A 10,107-nucleotide genomic window follows, 5' to 3' on the forward strand; every position below is an offset into this window, starting at 1 on the left:
CTTGTCCTACTAATTCCTCCAGGCCAAGAATTATTCATATCTTTTCTGTAGACTGGTGGTTTCCAGATGTCTACAACACAGATGAAGCAGAGGAGAGATACAGTTGAATTAAATACAACATGATGATCCATTGTTAAAAATATGACTCCTCCCAGGTTGAGTCTAAGAGCTGCCATTTATGCATAACCAGTTCTAGATTCAGGTGGGGGCAGGATGGGATATTTCTTTGAATAAAGTACCAAATTTTAGAGGTGTAATCTACCAGTTCGCTAGTCCATAATATCCTTGTACAATCCTTAATCAGACATTGCAGGTTTTGATACTGGCTCAGAGTCCTGCACTTCCTCACAACTCTTGCTTACCTTTAAAATGATTATAGGGATCGTGTAGTTAATCTGTTCAACAGTCTATAATTTTCAGTACTTGTCTATTTCAGACACCATCCACCCGTTTCCAAGGCAACCTTTATGACCTTTTAGCACAGTACTTGTGCTCAAGCTCAGTCACTAGTTGTGTTCAACTTTTTGCAACCCCATGGACTGACTGTGGCCTTCCAGGATCCTCTATCCTTGGGATTTCCCAGGCAAGAATACTGGAATGGGTTGCCATTTCCTCCTCTAGGGGATCTTCTTGACCTGGTGATCGAACCCGAGTCTCCTGCTTCTCTTTCATTGCTGGGTAGATTCTTTACCACTGAGCCACCCTGGGAAGCCCATAATATTTAACTTCTTTCCACTCACTTCTGTACCAGCAGGTATCTCCCACCTTAACTCACACCTCTTGTGGACTTAATTCTTTATTCCTCTATTTTGTTTCAGTCAATCACTGTTCTTTGGCGCTTTCTTTCTTCCCTCTGATATACTTTTACCATTCAGAGACAACTATTCCTAATATTTTGGTATATAAGAACATGGCAGTATTATCTTCTCATTTATTTCTCTGGCTGTCTGCCGGGAGCCGATATATTGCATATTGAGTGCATATTGCATATTGCATATTGAGTGCAGCACTTTCCACAGTAACGAGACAGATTATAAATGGCAAAAAAATTACAAATCATATTTCAGGTGTTTGGAACAGCTCTGACATTGGCCTGGACTTAGGGAAACTTCATAATCAAATACAGACCCTGGAACACTCTCGACTGGATTTTCCCGCCGCTGGAGCAGCTAATGACTTATTTCACACCTTCTCTAACTTTATTTCTGGAAAAAAACATTCTGTCTAATATCTTTAGTTCTAATTTTGCTTCTCATAATCATTCTTCCTTGCATTGTCAGGGTTCTTCGGCAGAACATTCAAAAGCTCGCGACTGAGCTGCGTCTGGCTGTTTTAAGAAATAAAAAAGGGGGAGATGCCAGGAGCCAGCATATTGCATATTGAGTGCATATTGCATATTGCATATTGAGTGCAGCACTTTCCACAGCATCATCTTTCAGGATCTGGAATAGCTCAACTGGAATTCTATCACTGCCGGTAGCCAGCGTGAGGAACTCCGCCCATGACAAAGGTCATGAGGAAGGAGGCTCGGCATACGCAAAGGCGGGATCGAGCTTCAGGAGTCCCCCTGGAAATTCTCAAGCATTTACACCCAAAACCAGAGTCTGCCTACTTTCTGCTTTGTGCTTTCACCTACACCTCTGACTTCACGGGGGGCTGTCCCCCACTACCTCTCTCTGAAAAAAGAGTTAGCTTACAGTTCCAGTTAATAATTCCTGGGTGTGACAGTGTTTAACCTACAAACTCCTTTGGAAATCCTCTAGCCTGCCTGAATAGGTTTTTCCGGCCACATGTGATTGTTCAGAGCCTCCCAACTGTGAGAGGCAGGAGATGTTCTAAACTGTCTAAACACAGGTTCTTTTGAGTAGTTAAAAGATTGTTTAGAAATTGTATTGGTGAAGGGATTTTCACTTGTTGGGCCAATGTTTGCTGCTAAGTTTCGATATCCCTTACCTGCTGTGTTCCTGGCAGTGTATTGATTAATATAATTGGTGTAAGTAGTAGCTTTAATGTTTGTAACCTGGGACCCTTGAGTTAATTCTTTTTCTTGTTATAGCCCACCACACCTTTGCTCTGTAGGAATGCAACTTTATCTAATGCTTTTGGAGGGTGGCTCCTGATCAATCACCTTTAGAGAAAAATAAGTTTTCTGAAGAAAGGGTCTTAAAATGTTAACAGGCCTCTGGGCCAGAAGATGATGCAAATCACCTAAGCTTTTGCATATGATAAGTTTGCAGGAAGAAAGCCTGGCTTGCTGCATGACTCTACCCCTTCCCCCATTATCCTCTATGCATAACTTAAGGTATAAAAACTACTTTGGAAAATAAAGTGCGGGCCTTGTTCACCTTGCTCACCATGTCGTTCTTTCTCTTACCTTCTGGCTGAATTATTCAGCCTCTTTTCTCCACTGAATTTCCTCACTGAGCTATCCTTATTCCATTACTCTTTATATCCTTAATTAAAGTTTAATTAAGCAGTTGTTTCCTGATCTTCGCCTACGCTGTCTCTCCTTTGAATACCCTGGATCAGCCAGGGCTGGACCCCGGCAGCTGTCCCAGGTCTCAGTTGCAGCATGTGGGACCTTCCGTCTTTGTTCGTCGAGCCATACAGGATCTCCAGCTGTGGCATGCAACCTGGCAGCTGTGGCTCATGGGATCTAGTTCCTCAACCAGGGATTGAATCCAGGCTCCCGGCACTGGGAGAGAGGAGTCTTAGCCCCTGGACCACCACGGGGTCCCAATATTAACTTAATTTATAGAAATTATGCTTTTTATTGGAGTCAAAACTATGAACTCCTTATTGCCTGTGATTTTAAATCTTGTTGAAAGCTTCCTCACCCTAAGACCTACAATCTTTTCTTCTAATTGTATAGCTTTGTGTTTCACAATTAGGTCTTCAATGTGTGAGAAGCTCACATTTGTAAAAGTAGTGTAGAAGTGAGGACTCTTTGAGGGGTTGGTAACAGAGGCAGCAGAGAAGACAGGAGGCACAGATTAGGTAGCTTTGCTATCACTCACTCACCCTCTATAGGGAAGCTCTACTCACTTATCCCCTGCTTAGCAAAACCTGTATCTTAATTAATATGTTCAGAGGAGAAACTTTGACATTCTTAAAGCAAAAGACATGCTATAAAAATGAACCAATCATCAAATAAAGAAGAAGTTACACAAAACTAAACATATGATGCTATCAGTAAAAAATTCAGTATGCATAGAAACCTAGAAACAATCTTCTGGAAAGTAGAATAAAAGGTATGTGAAGGAAATGGGAAAGAAAAGATAAAAGGATTAGAGAAACCCAGGAGGGCCAACATCAGATAAACTAGAGGTTTTGAAACTTAAACAATAAAAATATAGGGAATTCTGTTTAAATTATAAATGAAATATCCTATGGTGGAGAGAGGTTAGTGAATCCCAGCCTAGAAAATTAAAACAGATCTGAACCATAATGTTATGAAATTTTGGAACACTTAATGATGAAGAAGAGAACTAAAAGGATGAAAAGAAGTTACGATTTTAAAAAGTGTTAGTCGCTCAGTCATGTCTGGCTTTTTGTGACCACATGGACTACAGCCCATCAGGCTCCTCTGTCCATGGGATTTCCCTGGCAAGAATATTGGAGTGGGTTGCCATTTCCTTCTCCAGGGGATCTTCCCAACCCAGGGATTGAACTCAGGTCTCCAGCATTGGCAGGTTGGTTCTTTACCACTGAGCCACCAGGGAAGCCCCTAGTTTCATTAAAAACTTTAAAATGAAAGCCTCTGGTTGGCCTGGCTGGGATCACATGTTCATCCTTGGCTCAATCACTACAGCCGGAGGAATGAATGACTCACTCTGACAGGCCAGGTACAGATTAGGTGCCCATCCTCTGGCCCTGTGGAGCAGGTACCATAATGGGTAGAATGAGAAGGAATGGGAGAGGAAACCAGACAGATAAATATAGAAAGATCTACTCTACATATCAAGGGCTTCCCTGGTGGCTCAGACAGTAAAGAATCTGCTTGCAAAAGCAGGAGACATGGGTTAATCCCTGGTCTGGGGAAATCCCCTGGAGAAGGAAATGGCAACCCACTCCAATATTCTTGCCTGGAAAATCCCATGGACAAAGGAACCTGGTGGACTCCTACTATCCATGGGGTCACAAAAGAGTTGGACATGACTTAGCGACTAAACAACAGTTCTATATGTCCTACAAAATCTTTGACAGTCTGAAGACTGCCTTCTTCGACAGCCTTATTTCCTTCCACTATTTAAGTCAGATTATGCTCCCGAAGGATAGCAGAGCAGTTCAGAGAGTGAGCTTTGAGATTAGCAGAAATACATTTGCAAAAGAAATTTGCAGTTTACAAATTATATTATTTTGGGTAATTTTTGCAATTTTGCAATTCTCGTCACTTGTTAAATATGGTAAATAATGAAACCAAAGGACATGATACCAGGAAAACTTGGCATAGGTCTCCCAGAGAACAGGTGTGAAATTTTGGGGGGTCAGTCAAAGTACCCATTAGAGATTTCCTGTCTCATACAGGGCAAGGGCCTGCTTCTCAGGTCTTTAAACTATACCACTGGCTTTCTTGGTTCTTCAGCTTCTAGATGACACGTCATGGGGCTTCTCAGCCTCTATAACTGCTTGAACCAATATCTTAGAACAAGCTATAATTCTGTTCTTTTTCTTTAGAGAATCCTGGCTACTACAGCTGCTAATTAGAGTCTGTGCCTTATTCAGTTTTCACTGGATTTTTATACCCTCATTTGTGTGTGTATGTGTGTATATATACTTTCATACAATTTTAATATCATACATAAATTCATGTAACCACCATCAAAATCTATATACAGAACTACTCATACAACTCCATAGCAAAAAGGAAACAATTTGATCAAAAACTGACAAACAATTTGAACAGACATATTCTCAAAGAAGAAATACAGCCAGTCAGTATATATATAAGGACATGAAAAGGTGCCCAACATCATTAATTATGAAGAAAATGTAAATGGAATAACAAATATTGGCAAGGATGTAGAGAAAAAGGAAAGCTTATATTCAATACATTGTTGGTGGTAATGTAAATCTGTATATGTATTTGTATAAATTTCCATAGTCACTATGGAAAACAATATGGATGTTCCTCAAAAAACTGAAAATAGAATACTGTATATCCAGAAATATATATATGTGTATATATGTATATAATACAAATACTGTATAATCCAGAAATCCACTGCTGGGTATTTATCAGAAAAAAATTAAAACACTAACTCAAAAAGATATCTGCACCTCCATGTTCACTAAGCATTATTTACAATAGCCAAGACATGAAATAACCTAAGGGTCCATCAGTGAATAAATGAATAAAGAAAAGACATATAATAAATATATGTATGTATGCTATTCAATCATTTAAAAAGGAAATCCCGCCACTTGTAACAATGTGGATGAACCTTGAAAGCATTATGCTAAGTGAATAAGTTAAAGACAAAAATCATATATGAGCTCACTTATAAATAAAATCTAATAAAAACCACTGACCTCATACATAGAAAGAATAGACTGATCATTTCCAGAGGCAGTGGGTGGTGTATAAAATGGATAAAAGAGGTCAAAAGGTACAAACTTCCAGTTATAAAATAGTAAGTCCTGAGGATGTAATGTGTGGCATGGTGGCTATAGTTAATAACTCTGTATTGTAAATTTAAAGTTTCTAAGAGAGTAGATCTTAAAATTTCTCATCACAAGAAAAAAATTGTAACCATGTGTGGTGGGAAAAAAAGAGATACAGAAATGTTCCACCAGCATATAGTAACTCCACAAGCTCTTCTTTTATAGTCATACCTTCCCACTTCTGTCCTTGTCTGCTTATCTATTCTCCACCTTAATAGTTTTGTTATTTTGAGAATTCAAAATCAGTGAAACCGTGTGCTATGTAACCTTTGAAACTGGCTTTTTTCACGAAGCATGAGGCTCTTGAGACACATCCAAGTTGCTGCGTGCATCCTCATTTCCTTCATTTTTATTGCTGGCCAGTATTCCATTGTATAGATTCCATTGGACCGATACTTGCTTAATCATTCACCTATTGAAAGGCATTTCAATTGTTTCCTCTCAAATTTATTTTTAAAGAAGTAAACATTTCAAACCTTGGATCTTTCACTTTTATAAATAATTTTAAATCTTGCCAACCCAGGGATTGAACCCAGGTCTCCTGGGCGGATTCTTTACCGTTGGATTCTTTACTGTCTGGGCCACCGGGGGAAGCCCTTAAATCTGCCTCAGGAGTGATTAATTCACTGATTGAGTGTTTCTGAACAAGAGGGATGCAGTCATCACATGGGATGTCTATTTGAATAAATATGACTTTCTGAGGGTGACTTTTAAAATTCTTTAAGCGTTAATCAGTTGATCATTCTTTAGTTGCTCACTTGTGTCCCATGCGACCCCGAGAACTGTAGGCAGCCAGGCTCCACTGTCCATGGGATTTCCCAGGCAAGAATACTGGAGTGGGTTGCCATTTCCTTCTCCAGGGAATCTTCTTGACTCCGGGATTGAACCTGCGTCTCCTGCGTTGGCAGGCAGATTCATTGCCACTGAGATACCAGGGCAGACCTAGTCAGTTGATAGCTTAATCCTAAACAGTATCAAGTCTCAGGAGACCGTAGGGGCAGGGGACCACAGATGGTCAGCATGAGGCAAAGAGGGCTGGCCCAGTTGAAATGTTACCTTGGTAAGGAGGCGGGCTGATGGAAAAAGTGTTGTGCAAAAGAGAAAGAGTGGTTTTGCAACAGGAAAGATGACAACATGGGAGTCACTTAGACTTCCCATTTCCCTCAAGTTCCAGTGGCTGATCTGTCACTGTCATTCACTACAACTCTCCTTGAGCCTCCACTAACATCTGGTAATAGCCATTTCATCATTAATTTTACAAAACCATACATGGAAACTAAACCCACCCCAAAGGCCACGATTTTTGTTACAAAAAATTCAGAAGAACATATTCTCTTTTAAATCAATTACGTGTCTGCACATTTGAAGTTAGTTTTAGCTCATTTGGGGTAATAATTTACCCTCTTCAGACTTTCTGTTTCTATACTTTCAAGGTAGAAAAATCATATCTATCTTCCTGAAGGTAATGAAAAAGTCAAAAAAAAAACTCTTTGAATTTCTATTTTTACTATTTCATTAAAATAGTGCTGTGTCTATCAAAAACATTCTATCAGTTCAGTTCAGTTCAGTCGCTCAGTCGTTTCCGACTCTTTGCGACCCCATGAATCGCAGCACGCCAGGCCTCCCTGTCCATCACCATCTCCCGGAGTTCACTCAGACTCACGTCCATTGAGTCAGTGATGCCATCCAGCCATCTCATCCTCTGTCATCCCCTTTTCCTCCTGCCCCCAATCCCTCCCAGCATCAGAGTCTTTTCCAATGAGTCAACTCTTCGCACAAGGTGGCCAAAGTACTGGAGTTTCAGCTTTAGCATCATTCCTTCCAAAGAACACCCAGGGCTGATCTCCTTCAGAAGGGACTGGTTGGATCTCCTTGCAGTCCAAGGGACTCTCAAGAGTCTTCTCCAACACCACTGTTCAAAAGTATCAATTCTTCGGCGCTCAGCTTTATTCACAGTCCAACTCTCGCATCCATACATGACCACTGGAAAAACCATAGCCTTGACTAGACAGACAGGAAAGAGCTTTTGTTCTTTCAAAAGGAACCAAGAGGTTCCAGGTGAACAAAATATATTTTAGATGCAATCTCTGCTCTCAATGGGCTCCCAATTTAACTCAGTGGAGAAAATAAATGTCAAAAGTATAAAGCATGGAGTTATTGTAGTAATTACAAATAAATATATCATGGCTATTCGACATTTTCTTCTTCAGTGAATTTTCCCCCACTCTTTCTTAATGGTCCATTTCCATAATCATCACCCAGATAAAGTCATTATGCTGTTAAGTCAAGCATTTTGCTCTGTGACCATATCCTTCTATTCTTTCAGATTGTTTGCTTGAATAATGCCCTCCCCACTATGGGACACCCCTGGATACCCTTGGGCTCTCCAGTCCTTTACCATCTCTGCTGTATCTCTTTTCTTTAGCTCCCTTCTGCCGTTTGTTCTCTCCTTTTCCAGAATAAATGGTCTATCACCTCAGTAATTCTCTTGCCAAACATTAAGCTCACTTGTCCCCATTTTCATTGCCTTTTATTATGGTAAAATCCCTGGAAGCAACTAAATATTCAGTTTCTCCACATTTTCTCCACACTGACTTCATACTTAAGAGATACTTTCTCTACACATGTTCCATACTCACAGGAGAGAATGTGGGACTCTTACAAATTCATGATTCCTAAATTAAAATGTGCCTTCAGTATTCCTGGGAATCCCATTGCCTTTTCTGACCAACCCTCTCCTTCCTATCCAAGAGGGCTTTTCCCCACCTTCTCTCTCCTCAAACTTCTGCCCTGGACAAATTCTTCCCCTTGCTCCATGAAGACAACCTACTTCCACCTCAATAGAAAAAAATAAAGGCCAGCAGCGGTGAACTCCCACAGGTTCCTCTTATCCTACCTAGAAAATGTCCCTGAGCCTGGGTCTACTATAGCCTCCTTCACTCCTGTTTCAGCAAAATGTGCCCCATCTCCATCATTTAAGATCTAGCCTCAACCTGGGTTCCCACTCCCTTGTTAGCCCAGCGCCATCCACTGTCTGCCTTTCATCTCTTTATCTCTTCCTGTATATTAGTCCTTTCCATCATGGCATCCGGTCCCTTCACTTCATGGCAAATAGATGGGGAAACAATGGAAACAGTGATAGATTTTATTTTCTTGGGCTCCAAAATCACTGCAGAGAGTGACTGCAGCCATGAAATTAAAAGACACTTGTTCCTTGGAAGGAAAGCTTATGACAACTTAGACAGCATATTAAAAAGCAGAGACATTACTTTGCCAACAAAGGTCCATCTAGTCAAAGCCATGGTTTTTCCAGTAGTCATGTATGGATGTGAGAGTTGGACCATACAGAAAGCTGAGCACTGAAGAATTGATGCTTTTGAACTGTGGTGTTGGAGAAGACTCTTGAGAGTTCCTTGGACAGCAAGGAGATCAAACCAGTCAATCCTAAAAGAAATCAGTCCTGGGTGTTCATTGGAAGGATTGATGCTGAAGCTGAAACTCCTGGCATGCTGCAGTCTACAGGGTCACAAAGAGTCAGACACAACTGAGCAATGAAACTGAACTGAACTGATCAGTACTTAAACATGCATATCCATCTCAAAACAAACCTCCCTTAATTTCACTTCCTCTTCCTCTTTCCCAGTTGCCATCTTCCTTCCCTTCTTTCCCATGGGGCCCAGAAACTTGTTTTTTTGTTTTTTTACCATGATGACTATAGTTTTTTGCCTCAAAGCTGTACATTCGTGCCATCCTCCCAACCCATTCCTTTTCTAGTAAAAGACCCTGCCCTCGCTACAGAAATGGGCTTATGTCCCAGACTCGACCAACTATGGTCATTATCTGTGCTCAGCAATTAGTGATTGGCCCTGAGACCTGCGTAACCAAGGGCCCAAGAAAGTAAGCAGAAACCACACTGGGTACTTCAAAGAGGGAAGAATTAATCCAGGGAGCTCTTAAGTATGAAAAGGTTGGAAAAGCAAACAGGAGCTTACTAACTGCTAGATCTGCAGAAGCCAAAAAAAAAAAAAAGAAAAAGGATGATGGGTAGGGACATAGGAATTTATGGGAGGGGGTCTCTGAGATCTGTTGCTACAAGTTGTAGGGGGAGATTCTCCACAGCTAGGGTGTGGACTGTTGTGGAGGATATTTGTCCGGGCAGATCCCCGGCTGGCCCAGGAGCCAGAGCCTGGTGGGTGATGTGAAGCAGAACTGTTATCCCAACCACAAGGGGATACATCCTGATATCAAGAGTTTCTGGTTCTTCTAAGGAACACAGCGAAGGGGGTGCTGAGAGTTCAGAAAAAAGCTGGAATCTGGAGCCATCTTCCCCTGCTGCTGAAGTGACGAGATGCAAATGGAAAAACAGGGAAGAAATTCCTTTGCTTTCCTCCTCTTGTCTTCTAATTTTCTTCTCTTGCTTCTCACTGATAGGCCCTAGTGAGA

This window comes from Bos grunniens, chromosome 16 (assembly GCF_055505025.1).
Source record: "Bos grunniens cultivar Pamir isolate PY7600 chromosome 16, Bosgru_T2T1.0, whole genome shotgun sequence".
NCBI lineage: Eukaryota > Metazoa > Chordata > Mammalia > Artiodactyla > Bovidae > Bos > Bos grunniens.